Source organism: Scomber japonicus, chromosome 8, assembly GCF_027409825.1.
Source record: "Scomber japonicus isolate fScoJap1 chromosome 8, fScoJap1.pri, whole genome shotgun sequence".
NCBI lineage: Eukaryota > Metazoa > Chordata > Actinopteri > Scombriformes > Scombridae > Scomber > Scomber japonicus.
The window spans coordinates 22,201,671-22,216,579 of record NC_070585.1 but is presented as its reverse complement, the minus strand read 5'-3'; the positions used below and the strand labels follow the sequence as shown (position 1 = coordinate 22,216,579).

The window sequence follows — 14,909 nt, the reverse complement described above, 5'->3', positions numbered from 1 at the left end:
CTGTTTCTATATGCATAATAATACACATTTGCAAACCAACAGTTGATATTCTTGTCTTTATTAATATTCAACAAAATCAGTAGACTGTGCACATAACCAAAGGCAAACATATTCACAAGTGCAAATACAAAGTGCACAACAACACTACACAAAACAAAAATACACTGTGTAGCGTTATTTACATTGTTTTTTTGCACTTTGCTATTGCTGTGTTTCTATACTACACAATAGTATTGTCTAACAAACACAAAATTGCAACCCTGCAAAGTTGTAAAAGGTTATTAGGGTGGTGCATTAGAGCAGCACATGCCGCCACACCTATATCAAAATCACCTGGCAGCTGCACATCAGGCTGGTTGAGGTGAATGGGATTAGCCCATTCTACTCTAAAATCCTCGCCATGGCTCGCACAGATTATGGAGTATACAGCATGTGACAACCATTGACTTGACCAAGTCTGTGCTGCAGTCATTTCTTTTGAGATGACATCGCCATCTTCCCTTCAGTCACCCAAATGCATTCTGCACCACCACCCTAGCTCAGCTGAACTTGACATTGTAATTGGTCTGCTCTTCAGTTAGGTGGTCATTGTCCATAAAAGGTTTCATGAGCCAGATCATCTGGGGACACATGGCATCACCCAAGATGTAATAGCCCATGTCATGGCCTTCAAAAACGCAATGTTGTCCTGTAAACCTGTCTTCACTGTCAACCATATCCCTCCAGATCTACACAGAACTCTGGTATCGTGCATGCTGCCATGGAGCTCTGCAAGCACGTGCCAAAAAGGTCCTTTCCCAACCACTGCCTGCAGGACAATAGAGTACCAGCCTTTCCTGTTGAAGTATTCAGTGTGGTACTCCTGCGGTTCCAAGATTTGAATGTGCGAACCGTCTATGGCATCGACACATTGTCTGTTATCAAAGTAGTTCGCCATTTCCTGAAGTGTGTCAGCATTTGGAAACTGGATAACTTCAGGCCACAGTATATCCTCCACAGCAGAAACACAAACACTTGCAGGCAGTTGAGCGGCTTACCCCAAACAGGTGGGCAACACTCTTGTAGTCTGCATTGGTTGCAGGTTTCTAGACTGCTATAGCATCACTTTGCTGGAGGGGAACACACAAACGAAAATTTGTGTCCTGCTTCTCCATCATTGGTTGCAGTCTCTCGTAGAGATACCGAAAGGTTTCCCTCGACATCCCGAAGTTCTGCACCCACTGCTCATCAGAAGAAAGTTGACACAACAACTTTCCACCATTCCCCCCTTCTCTCATGAACCCAAACAATAGGCGCAGTACTTGAGCATGTTGTAGAAGAATATGTAACACAGATAGATAGATAGATAGATAGATAGATAGATAGATAGATAGATAGATTCCTTTATTGTCATTGTATAGAATACAACAAAATTCAAAACCCAAGGCAGAGAACGGAGCTCAATTAAAAAAGTAATAAAGTAAATAGTAAAATAATAGGGCGAGATAAAATACATACTACACACGTGACCATACACATACATACTCAGTCATACAAAAGTGCCAACATAGATATTACACATTGACACAAGTTGATTTATTGCACTTTGGTGTTTGTGCGGTATATGTAAGCATATAAGCGTATATAAGCTTGTGTTCAATGTGGTGATGGCTTTGGAATAAAAGCTGTTAAACAGCAGGAGTTCAAACAGATGATGGGCTGGGTGGGATGGATCCTGCAGAATGCTGGTGGCTTTCTGAAGAAAGCGGGAGTTGAAAATATCTTCCAGGGTGGGTAGGTGTGTTTTTGTTATTTTTTGTGCAGCTTTGATAACCCTCTGGGCCTTTTTATCAGCTGCAGAGCTGCTGCCATACCACACAAGGATCCCATAAGTCAGAACACTTTCCACTGAACAGTGGTAGAAGGACAGCAGCAGGTGTTGTGGGAGGTTGAGCTTCCTGAGAGCCCTCAGAAAGTATAGTCACTGCTGTGCTTTACCGATCAGGCAGTGAGTATTTTGTGTCCATGATCCTCAGAAAGGTATGTGCCCATGAACTTAAAAGTAGCCATCTTCTCCATACTTAGCCCATTTATGTTCAAAACCAGGTTGTTTACTGAACACCATTTAGTCAGCCTCTGGACCTCCTCCCTGTAAGCTGTCTCATCAGCTCCACTGATCAGGCCCACCACTGTTGTGTCATCTGCAAATTGAATGATGACATTGGTGTTGTGGGTGGGTGTGCAGTCATGTGTTTAAACCAAAGTGAGAAATATGACAACGTAATTTGAACACATGCTTAGTTTGGGTTAATTTGAAGTAGCTTACCCTTCGTCTTAGTCTGCAACGCTGAAATCCATCCTCTGTTAAGGAATGCTCCAACAAAGTAATTCTCCAAATAATTATTTGTCTAATTTCCTCCCTGGCCCTTTCACCTCTGTCGAAGTCTTCTTTGAGATGTTTTGTCCTGTTGTTCACAGTGTCCATCACCATGTACACAAATACACAAACCAAAAACATGGCAACCACCTCAGCTCCTGTTGCACAATGCCTGTACAGTCCAGTGGATCCTATCTGGGTCCTACTCTGCAATGGAGACACCGCGGCTTAAATGTCAGAGTGAGAAGACATTTTTGTAAAGTTCCCGCCTCCTAAATTTGACAAGGAACTTCCTTAATGGAAACAGGGCTTTTTTTTGTCCTGTGTCCATGGGTGGAGTTCACACCGAGGTGTGAACAACTTAGGCAGTGGCGGTTTTTGCTATGGGCAATGTGGGCAACCGCCCAGGGCGCAATCTACTTGGGGGCGCACAAGCGCTCTCAAAAAAAAAAAAAAAAGGAAAAAAAAGTCCGTCCTCAAAAAAAGAAAAGCGCGCCCTCAAAAAAAAAATCGCCAGTTTTCTAGACTAATACGCTCATTTCCACATCCAGTTGGTGCAGTGGGCGATGAGGCGCCCCTACTATCATGTCAACTTGCTGCTAAGAGTCATGTATACAGGTTGTGTGTCAGAAGAAAAGGCAAAGGGGAGGGGGCGGGGGGTGAACTTGCGACTGCAGAGGCTGTGAGCAGGTTGTGAGTGAGTCTCATTCTCAGAGGAAAAGCAAGGGGGGAGGGGGAATAGACTGACCTGTGATGATTATGAGCCCAGGCCACACAACACAAACTGCTGCTTCCAAATAAATAGTAATGCATTTATAAAATTAATACAGACCCGTTATAGCTACATTTAAGTTATTGGAAAATGCAATAAATAAATGAATAAATAACTTTACACCTGCACTTTCATGTGGTGAAGCACTCCCTGATAGCAATCTAATCACCCACAAAACATTTTAATGCCAGTTGTAAAAAGGGTGAAAGTCTGTCAGATTACGTTAATTATTAGTATTTTTCATTTATTTATTTTATTTTATTCATTTGTATGATGACGGATGTGTGTAATGTACTTTGGTGTTTACATACTATATTTCATTTATTTATCTTATTTTTTGTGTGATGAAGGATTTGTAGGGAGGGGCGCCGATAGTCGGTCCGCCCAGGGCGCAAAAGTAGCCAGAACCGCCTCTGAACTTAGGACTGTGGAAAGTTGAGTTTCTTAAGGACTCCATTTGTTAGAGTCTTGAAACATGTGAGACCCAATATCAGCCTGTTCTGAGCACCTCATTGCTTACACATGGTGCAAACCTTGTGAAGACTGACTCATCATTTTCACCGAATGGGTAACTGATGCTTTTCCTTGCTTTGTAATTCAGTAGCAGCCCCCATAAATGCACCACACTCCACTCTGACTAACTCTGAGCTGGCATCTAATCTGATTTGTTAAAAAATGTAAGAAAGTGGCGAGTGGGCTGTTTGCAGAACAAAGATAACAGCATCACTGGGTGAGAAATAGTAGTCAGGAAAGTATCTCTGGGCAATGGCCCAATTGGGCCAATATCTGACTGCTTTACCAGTCCAAATCAGCATATTTCTACCAGAAACAAGACAGTACAGTAGATAGTGTATTGTTTAACCCTGCATTAGTATTCTGAGTGTAAACATTATTCCTTGTTGCTGTTGTCGTAAACCTCCTTTAGAATGATCATGACAGTGTTGTAAACCTTTATATTTCACCACTGCTCTCATATCTCTCCCAGAGTGTACTGCCACCCAGTCATGCAGGACAGCCAGTGGGATTGTAAGTGGTTAACAGGCCTGTGAAGTTGTTGTCAGGAACATTAACATAGCAGCGCTACAACAATGAATGTATTATCAGGCCTCGCCATGGCAACGCACAGACAACTTTTAATGAGTGGCTCTGAGCAGGGATGCTGTTGTTGTGTTAGTGGAATTTTTAGAAGAATATTAATTAGTTGAATGAAAGGCATTGCAAAACAGACTCGTTGCTATATGACAAGCACGCCAGGAGGATGGTTTCCCTTTTGTAGAATCCTATTTGCAAAGTGCAAAGCTAGCACAGTCCTAATTGTGACAATTATGTGGATATAAACAGTCAAGCTGCGGCCAGGCTATGGGAAATGTTCATGCTTTGAATCCCATAATTACGCTTAGGTTGAACAGTCATATTTGCAGTAATGTAGGAGACGTCCAGCTGTTTTGTTTATAAACATCTTACATATTTTTAGAGAAGCAGCACAAGAGGCTTCTTTGTGTTGATTTATCAGCAGGATAATGCATTTCTTAGCCCACTGCGTTTGTACAGTATATATTCACACACAAGCAAACATGAATATAAACTCCATACACACATTGTGAATCACACTCATTGCTAGTTTACTATCACAGTTAAACATTGTGTGAGGGAAGGGTAGGGTAGGCTTGTGACTCAGCCACCAGCTACTGCCATTTACAGGTCTGCCAGTGAGAGCTCAACTCGTACTCGTACACGAGTTGTAAGTGTATTTATAGCTGTGAAATTAAGTCCAGATCGGGAGAATGAGCCACCAGTGGATGTATGATATGTGCCTGTTGACTTTACTGCTGGGTTTTTTTCTGTGGGGATCTGAATATGCTTGCTTTGCAGTGAAAGACTCAAGACCTGGCAGAGAACCATGAGCCTGGGGTTTTGTGTGGCAGTCAATATGTGCGTTTGTAGTGGTAGGTTAGAGAATTTTCAGTATTTATTTCAGAAAAAATAATATGTGGATTTGCACTTTGCTCTGAGGTAATGTTATATCTGTTCTGCTTTATGTCTTTGTGTATTGTGTGTCAAGTTGAACTTCTGTTAGGGACCATATTTGTCAATCAAACATTTAAGACTTTCACTTCAGACTGGTCTAAAGAGCCAACTTGGGAGTAAAAAAGGTTGTATGCTATGTGTGAAGAATAAGACACATTTATCCAGTGTGGGTAAGCACAACATGAAGTGATCATATGTATGATCATAGCAGGAATTGCCTATCAAAGACATTACACCCACTAAATGATTAATTCTTTAAATAATCTGTCACGTGTAATAGATTTTTAAAAGGTTTTATTTTGTTTGAAATACTTTGCCTCAATTAGCAATCAACAATTTAAATACTTAACAATATCATGTATTCATAATACATAAATATATATAACACATAGGGTTAATGTAATAGGAAATTGGTTGAATTGGAAACCAAAACAAAGAGAAACTGGAGATTTTGTACCACTTTAGCACATGATGATGCATGGAAAGTGAAAGCAGAAAGAAAGAAAAATTGGTGTAATATCCTATGAAATGATCATTGGATTCAGATAATAGACCTAAACTACCCCATTCAGGTTTATACATGCTGCTTCAGATAACATGTTATTTGTTATATGCAATGATATTTTGTACAATCACTCCAGAGCATGTCTCAGGTGGGCTTACCTCTGTCTCTGTGCCGCAACCAAGAGACATCTGGAGCTTGACTAAATCTGAAAGCATGAACAATTAAATAAATAAAGTAGCTTTTATTTTCAAGTTTGTGAGTAGGAGTAAATCTGAAGGATTTTTAGTTTTATCTTTCACTTACAGTAAGTCAAACATGTGTCAGTGTCCTTGGGCAAAATATTTACATGCTGATTTTGTTCAGAAACCTTTGTAATTTTGAAGCGTACTGAGTGACTAACACGGTCTGCATTTTACAGCATTTTAAGTCAGCAGCTGCACACGCTGAGTAGAGGTCACGGGTCACTGAGGCAGGAAGTATCAAGAGGCCAGGCTTTTGAACCTGTAAGATGAAGTTGAGATTTAAACAATAATACATTAGGTTGGAGATCACAAAGCAATTGTGTCAATAAGGTTTTGAACTTGTCCTCTACTTTACTGATCTAAATCAGCACACATCCTTTTGTAGTATTTAAATCAAAAATGTCCCTAAAAGGAATTTCAATCTCACTTTTTCATCCCTCTTTTTGTGTATATTTCTCCAGATGGTGAGCTGAACCTGACCATGGACTTAAACTCCATGATGTTCCCCATGTCAGACCCCAACGCCTGGGCAACAGCCATGAGCAACCTGGGGATGGGTCGGATAAGCATGACTGGACAACAACTCATGCCAAGTACCACAGAAGACCTGCCACAGTACATGCAGCCAAACAGGTCACAAGGTGCCACAAAGATATATTGTGTTGTAAAGTGAATATATTGATGTGGGAATTTCTATCCCGCATCCTATAAAACACTGAATTTATTAGATTTATGTTGACACTCCAGTGTGATAGCAACATTTTTCCAAACTTTGGTCTTGATATAATATACTTTTGCCTTTTTTTGAGATGTACTGTAAGTAAGATATTGCGGCCACATGTTTAGAGGTGGGAGCAAAAGAAGCCTAAAGGTTAGAGAACCTTTTTTTGGATGTTGGCTTGAATACACAGACTGGCTGGAAAAATCTGTGTAGGAGGCAAGATGAGTAACAATGTATCCTCCCCCTCTGCTGCCCTCTAAGTACCCTTTAGCAAGGAAGGCGGTGAGCATCAGTTGTACTCATAGCACTGGGCAGCTCCCAATGCGTCAGTGTTTGAATGTCTGGAGCCTTCCCTCCTCTGCATCCACTCTCCCAGGCAGTTATAATTAAGGATGGGCTGTTAGCTCATTTGCTTCCTTAAGTAAAGGTTTTGAAATGGCAAATGTGCCCAGAGGATGTGTGTATGTGTATGTGTGTGTGTTTTCATACCTGTGTGGGCCTATGGAAGCTGGAAGTTATCCTTGTCTGACTATACAAAATCTAGCTGGAGCATAGAGTGTTTACAGTGTATGAGGTAACCCCTTAAAGGAGTTTCCCTGCTGTTCCACTAAGGAGTTACTAATCCTCATCCAGCCCCCGTAGTGCTGAGTATGTTCATCATAAGCAAATTCAGTTTTCAGTTCAGTGAAGATTAATAAAAATGAAACATTTGAGGGAAATATGCCTATTTGCCTCTTTTTAGAGTTAGATGAGTAAAACCGATACCACTATCATATCTGTGTGTCAAATATACAGCAACCAATTAGCTTAGCTTAGCATAAGAGTTATCAGCTAGTCTCACTTGGTCCATAGGTAACAAAATCCAACTACAAGCACTTCTAAAGCTGTATTGGTCTTTCTTGTTGCCTGACAATGCCACGGTAATGACAAGACTCCACAAAGTTACTGCTCTTGCCAAAGAAATAGTCCTACACATATCACCCTATTAAACCACAAATTGTTGTTTTTGCACTTTGCACACACTTTGTAGGGAACAAACAAACAAGTCAATAGGGAATTTTAGATGTGCTGCTATGCAGATTGTGTTACCATGTACAGGACTAGGTGAGTTTTTTCTAGCCATTTCCTTTCTTAATGGCTAGAGCTGCATATTGAATGGACAGCATTGGAAAATTAATACATTTATTAATATAAAACCTTGTCTCTGTTTGTTAGTGCTAGGAGGAAGCAATTTAATCAATTATTCAGTTTAATAGCTCTAAGTAGTTGTACAAGCAGTGACCTCTGTCTGGTCTGCTCAAAGAAACCACAACAACACTTCGTAGGGAGAAATGTATTAATAGCTAAACATGTTGAGGATACATGATAATGAATAATAAGGCTTATAAATGATAAGAAAAATAACATAATAAAATATATTTCTTAGAAATAGTGTGTAATTCAAGGTTAATGTATTGCAACAGGTAATGCTAAGCTAAAGAAATTATTTTTCTATCTTAATGTTATTCGACATCAACCCTTGATCACATCCCTTGTTACATGTTACATGTTGCGTCATTGCTGCACAGATGTGTCTCAGGAGGTCCAGTGTTATTTTGGATTTAACTGGATGGAGTTAGTTGCAGTTACAGCTTGGTGCAATGCAGCCTGGCTCGGGACGGGTTGAGTCTTTGCAATGTAGTGGTGTTCCAGTTTGAAGCATCGTTATCTGCCTCCAAGCAATGTTTCAGTTTGAGTTGAAAATTCAGGTTTTGGCTTCTTGTAATTTTAGTTGAGTGGAGGTGTAAACTTCAAAAATGGAATACTATATATAAAAGCAAACAAGTCAGTTACAAATAAAAAAGAAACAAACAGAACTTGTTTCAATAAAAAAATTTAAATATACATATACTTGAAATTGAAGAAAAGAGACACCTCAATAAGAATTGTGTCTTGGCTAAGGAGTTTCTGGAAAGCAGCTCAGAGGAACAATTCGTACAAATTCAGGTTTGGCTCAGATTTGCAGAGAGACTCAAGGAATGTCCTCCAGGAATGTGAGTTACAGTTTATGACTCTCATCTGGGGAACATGAGAACAGGATGTAGTTCTGACCATAATTTTGTTGTTGGTCATACATGGTCTCTCTGGAGGTCTGTTCAACCTCTATTTTGTCACAGTGTTTAACTTTTGTCAATATCATGTTGTCAGATCCCCACCAAAATAGGTACATTTGGGGTCGAGGGTTAATCCAGGGTTAGGGTAAGGGTTAGCTAACCCTTACCCTAACCCTGGATTGGACCCCATTGGATTCTTCATCTCCTCAATTTGAGATTAAAACGGTTTGTTTTATCCATGAATTAAAGAGAAGGTTGTACGGTTTCAACAGATAGTGGTATCAAAACTTCAACTAATTCTTAGCAAGAAAGTGTTAATAAGTGTTTTTTCCCCAAAATGTTTACAATTCCTTTAAATAGACCCGTCAGAGTGCTCAGTGTGTATTCATGAAACTAGTGTTGTGATGTATAACTAGCATCCTGCTTTGGTCAGGTCACATGGGGTCAGCAGCTGGAAATGTACCAGCTTACGGTACGTGTGTGTTGGCATATCAAATGAGCCAAGTTTACAACAAAGGGGTTTAAGAGCAGATAATGTTTGTGTATGCTGATCCCTTCTGTATAACCTAGCTTGCTTGAAGTCGAGATATGAAAACACATCAACATCCCAGTAATCCCTCTAAGGCCTGGTTTCTTAATCTCAGGTTCGCAACCTCAACTGAGGCATGAGCAGACTTCTTTTGTTGAGGAGTGTGACTCAGCCAGTATATGCTATGCCCTGAGAACACAAATGCCACAGTTACAGTGCAAAAATAAAGATGTAGTCAACAATATGAGAAATTATTTATACTAAAACCATAAACGTCAGTGCTCAAAACAGCAGTTTATACTCTTCACTGTTCTGCTTACACCGCTGCTCACACCAAGAGGATGCAAACATAATGGACTCATTTTGAAATGAGACTACATGAACATACTATAATGCTGTGTATGCCATTATAAATTAAAAGTTTTTTTTATTGAACTGACTCAATTTAAAGCTATTCCATCAAGAATGCACTGATGTTACAGGCAGTTTCAAACAGAGCACAGGCAACACATCACAATTGAATGGATTGTTATACGCTTAGAAAGTGCTAAATTCTCTCTAAATGAGGCATTTTTTCAGTTGTTAATTTAGAGGAGCTGTTCTTTTCTGCCAGTTTTGTGACTGCTCTGAAATTAGTCCACATTAAGGCTTTTTAGATACCCTTTTAACTAATCTACATTCATTTGCCAAGTGTCACAAGTAGCGTAACATTTATTGTGACATATGTTTTAAAGCGATACCATTTAACCTGAATAATGAGGGTTTGAAAATACTAAAAGCTCACCTCTCTGAATGACGATGTCTCATTGTCAAACTTAAGAAAATGTATACTGTACTCCATATGTGTGTGTGTGTGTGTGTGTGTGTGTGTGTGTGTGTGTGTGTGTGTGTGTGTGTGTGTGTGTGTGTGTGTGTGTCACTATACACAGAGTAAATAATGCCCATAAGACCAAGAGTAGCCTAGTTCACCCCACAGAATGTATCCTCACTCCTCTGGACAATTTGGACCACAGGTTAAAGCTAAATTTATACTTCCCATGTAGCTCAGAGGGTTCACGAGGGTCCACATAATGTGCATTTTGTTATCTGCCTGTGTCTGCCAGGGTCTGTGCAGACATCTGGTGTATATTCATGTGCCGCGCATAATTTATGACTGTGCTGAAGTCACATCTGAACAAACTGCATGCAGTACGCTGTCCAACTTGCTCTCAGTGTCCAGGCAGGCAGTATATCAGAGTTTAAACAATGTTCAAGAGGGCCCAGCTTTGTGTAAACATAAAATATATTACATCAATAATAATCATGTTGCTAATATTTCTGACTGTTTTTAAACTAGAATTATCTATATGTTTAAGTAGTTTGACACTGAATTAGTTTAAAGTTTAAAGGGGACGTGTCATGCACAATTTCAGGTCTGTATTTATATTCTGGGGCTCCACTGGGATATCTTTTCATGATTTAAAGTAAAAAACAAAACAACAACAACAACCCGTGTTTAACTTACAGTATACTGGCCCTTTATGCAGCTTCTCAGTTCAGCCTCTGTTTAAAACAGGCTGTTTTAACTCCTGTCTCCTATTTTAGCCCCCTCCCAATGAGCCCATTCCATTGTGATTGGTTACCTGCAGGCTCCATAAACAAACACCAGTAGGAGAATTTCACTTTTTTATCATTCTATAGTCAAAATGGAAACTTCTCAAATACATCATGTTTGAGGTTATGGGCATCAGATTGCGAACAATCTGACGTCTGAATCTTGAATCTTGATGAAGTAGAGGTAACATTGCAAACAGAGTGTTCAGAGCAGGCTGAAACCTGGGCTTTTGATTTCCAGTGAACATTTTCACATCTGTTCACCTCTAGGTTTAGAACCTTGACTGTTTAACACAGACATCCAACATCATAACACATAACAGAAAATCACAAAAAGCATGATATGTCCCCTTCACTTGACTGTGTCACTTATCTCCCTGTAATATTATCACAAAATGCCTATATGTGCCTTTTCTGTGAGTCTTGACTTACATTTTGATGTACATTGTGTTTGCTGTGATATAAAAGGGGGTCAAATGTGAAAAGAAAAGTTTAACCTGATCCTCATATGAACACACACTAAACAGTTACTGCTCATAATATACATACTGCCGATTACGGTGTCATGGCACCAACAGTAGATTAGAGGTTAGGTCTTTTCTGACTCACAGGCAAAAGGCTCAAGCTTTGATTTTATAATGATAAGCTAACCAGGCATCAGATAGTAAATTATGAATAATAGCTTATGGCAGCTTCCTGCCAAAGAATCAAGTAATGTAGAGTCAGTAACCATCTTCCGCCATAAGATGCTTTCCTGTTGTAGTTAATGAGGGTAAGGCTTAGGAAACATCATGAGCATAATTATGTAACCAATCAGAGAGCTGTGACATTGACATGTCCTTAAGAGATCGCAGACCATTTCCTTCAAACAAGTCAGGTTGCACCAACACAGTCTTCAACATTACTTTAAGAACGATTGGATGAATATTTTATAACCAAGAATTTTAAGATTAATGAAGCATTAAAGCATGAGTCCATCTGTTTATTATTTCCAATGTCATTACAACCTCAGAGAGCACTTTTGGTTAAGTATTCTGCACTGATAACATCATATTCAGTCTTACAAATTGAACTTTCTGATTAATACTTTAGGTTCAGTTCTGTTGTCTCACCCTCAATTTGTGTCTTTTCTCACTTCAATTTCAATTCAACTCAATGGGCTCTATTGGCATCAACGTTATGAGAGCAGCGTTTTGCCAAAGCATTAAAATGCAGTTTGTTCAAATATTTGGACAGTACAAAATAGCAACTCTCTCTCTCTCTCTCTTGTGATTACAGATGTAATCACATTGAAACATGTAGACAGACAGAGCTAGTTTCTCTTAGTGTATGACAATATTGAATATATTTTGTAGATAGTGCTGCACACTGACTCCTCTCTCCAGGTAGGGCAGTTTCTGGTCTCTTTTTCGCTATTTGAGGGGCTGTTGTATCAGAGCATGTTTTTCATTTGTGTATTCACACACATGCATACAAGTATCTGTTAGTCCATACTGATGATGAATACATGTGCAATTTGCTGCCCCTCACTATCACACTTTGCCTATTGAATTTAATTTGTGGTATTTACTGCTCTCAGGCTCAGAACAGCCTCTGGCAGCTCTCCTTTCAAGAGTATCATAAACATTACCGACAGAGTGGGGAGCTGTCCAGCATGATGGAGATGCAGGGAAATGCTCTTGCCCACGCGCTAAGGGAGAGAGAGAGGTGTGTAGGGGGACTAGATCTGTGTGGCAAACAATGGATTAGGCCTTAGTTGTGGTAATATATCTTCATTAAAGTCATTTTGCTGAAACAGGTTCTGGAGGTTGGGACAGAGAGGACGGAAGGCAGGAGCGAAAAATGGAGAGGGAGGAGAGTCAGGTGAAGAGGACAGCTGTGTCTCCCCCCGTGGATCATCTGGAAAAGCAGCTGGTGCTTCCCTACTTTTCCCTATTCCTTCCTCCTCTCTCCTCTCCTATTCCCCCTCCCTTTCTCTCTGCTTCGCCAGCCTAAATTACCCAACATCTTCATTAATGTCTCATTACAGCTGAGTCAGCCTCTGTAATCCACAGCCACATTGGAGCACACGCTGTTCATTTGGATTTTAGAGAGATGAGGGCTTTCATAGTTTTAGCCCGCACTAAAAACAGTGTGATAAACTGGACTGTGCTGAAAACTGAATAAATATCAATTTAGAAAGTTAGCATAATAAAACCTACAGTTTCTCACTCAACCTTCAAATCTGAAGTTTAGATTGTGTGTCATTTTTGAGCGGAGGGGACTTTTGGGAGAGCATGGGTAATTTTTTTTTTTACATGATTCATATCTCAGTTTGGAACAAAGCTGTATTATATAATGTCCAGGCTCATTACAAAATCAGCATTGTACTTTTGTCTCAATGGAGCAGGCTTAAGGACAGACTCTTTATCAGACAAGATTAAATTATTCTGTTTGAAGTACTCCTACCAGCTCATTTCTTTAACTGTACTCCTACAATATCGATATGTCTCTCACTTTACCCATTCATGAAGAGTAAATCTCAGGTCAGTCAAAGTTGAATGTGGCAGACAACTTACAGTGGTCTGAGTTATGACTGTGCGTCCACACTCCCTGTTCTGCCTGCACTTAAACAGGCAGCTAAAAGGATGCCTCCTAGCAGTAAACCTGACCTTTGCTGAACTCCATCCATAATCCATAGATTCAGTCGACTTTGGCAAGAGATGTTTGGTCATATTTCCAGTCTGTTAGCTCTGAACCTTGTGAACCACTCTGAACATACTCCACTCCTCCCATACACACAAGGAGAACATAATGTTACACAAGCAATAAAAGATGCATAGACACACAGTCACATGTCGTGATGTGTTGTCTTTGTCACCATTTCTGCTTGAGCCTTTGAACTAATCCTGGTGGATTTACTATTGACTCATCATCATGGCTAAAGGAAATCTGTGGTTGTCGTATTTCCCTCTAAACCAAAGTAGCACAGATATGTATAAACCACTGTTATTTCTTTTTTTTGGTTCTGTTTTACAGAGAGCTAATCCAAAAGTAAGCCGTAGATAGTCCTGGCCTGATTACCTGGTCTGAATAAACCCAAAGGTTAATTCAACTGGACAAAAAATAGAGACCCAAAAAGAAAGAGAACACCAACACTGGAGGTAGTTTTATGCTTCAGCAATTACTTTGGATCAAATGATTTCTGTTTTTTTCCCTTACCACAGTGCATACAGTACTCTCTGCCTTCAAGTGAACTCAGTTTGGGTCCAGCTGGTGTTATCACTGTATTATCATGTTTTATTTTATATTTGAAAAACTTTCCTAGAGGAAGGGTGTGTACAGTGTGATATCCCAGTGTAAAACCCATGAGCCGAATGAGACTACACCAGCTGTAGACACACGCGTGCACATAACCCAGAGGCAAACTTGGAAGCTCATGTGCTACTGACAAGACTTTGGAGATACCGCTTGCTGTCAATGAGTGTGCTCATTAAACATCTAATTTTCTATTTCTACGCACATGCACATGCATATACATGTACATATACATATACATATACATATACATATACATATACATATAATTATATGACAGCTTTGCAGTTGTTTGGAAGGCATCTTTGATGGACAATCAGTTCTTCCTGCTCTCCAGTGTTGGTTCTAAGCCAGGCTAAACAAGACTTGGACCTACCTAGTGAACAGACAAATAAAATGATATCAACTCAGCATTGTCCAACAGCTGCATCAACAGCCCTTGAAGCTCTTTGACAATTCTGCTATTGGATAAGTGCTATGTGAATAAAGACTATTATTGTTATGATGTATGCAAGTATTTATTTTCTGCTCTGTAGCACTTTGAGATTGCTGAAATGTAAAGTGCAATACAAATAACATTTGTTATTATTATTATCATTATATTATTATTATTACTGGTTACATAACATAACATATTTTAACATACATAACATAACATATTTTAACATACATAACTTAATTTTATTTTACCTTATCTGACCTCAGCTCTGTTTCTCTGTTATCACATCGGTGAGCTGGATTCGATTACACTTGAAAAAAAATATACAACTCAA

General features: G+C 39.6%; 1 pseudogene; it reads left to right on the top strand.

Annotated features, from left to right (window-relative positions):
* The first annotated feature begins 2,813 nt into the window (after positions 1 to 2,813).
* The window catches only part of LOC128362816 (ecto-NOX disulfide-thiol exchanger 2-like), a 64,120-nt pseudogene continuing 52,024 nt past the window's right edge, over positions 2,814 to 14,909 (top strand).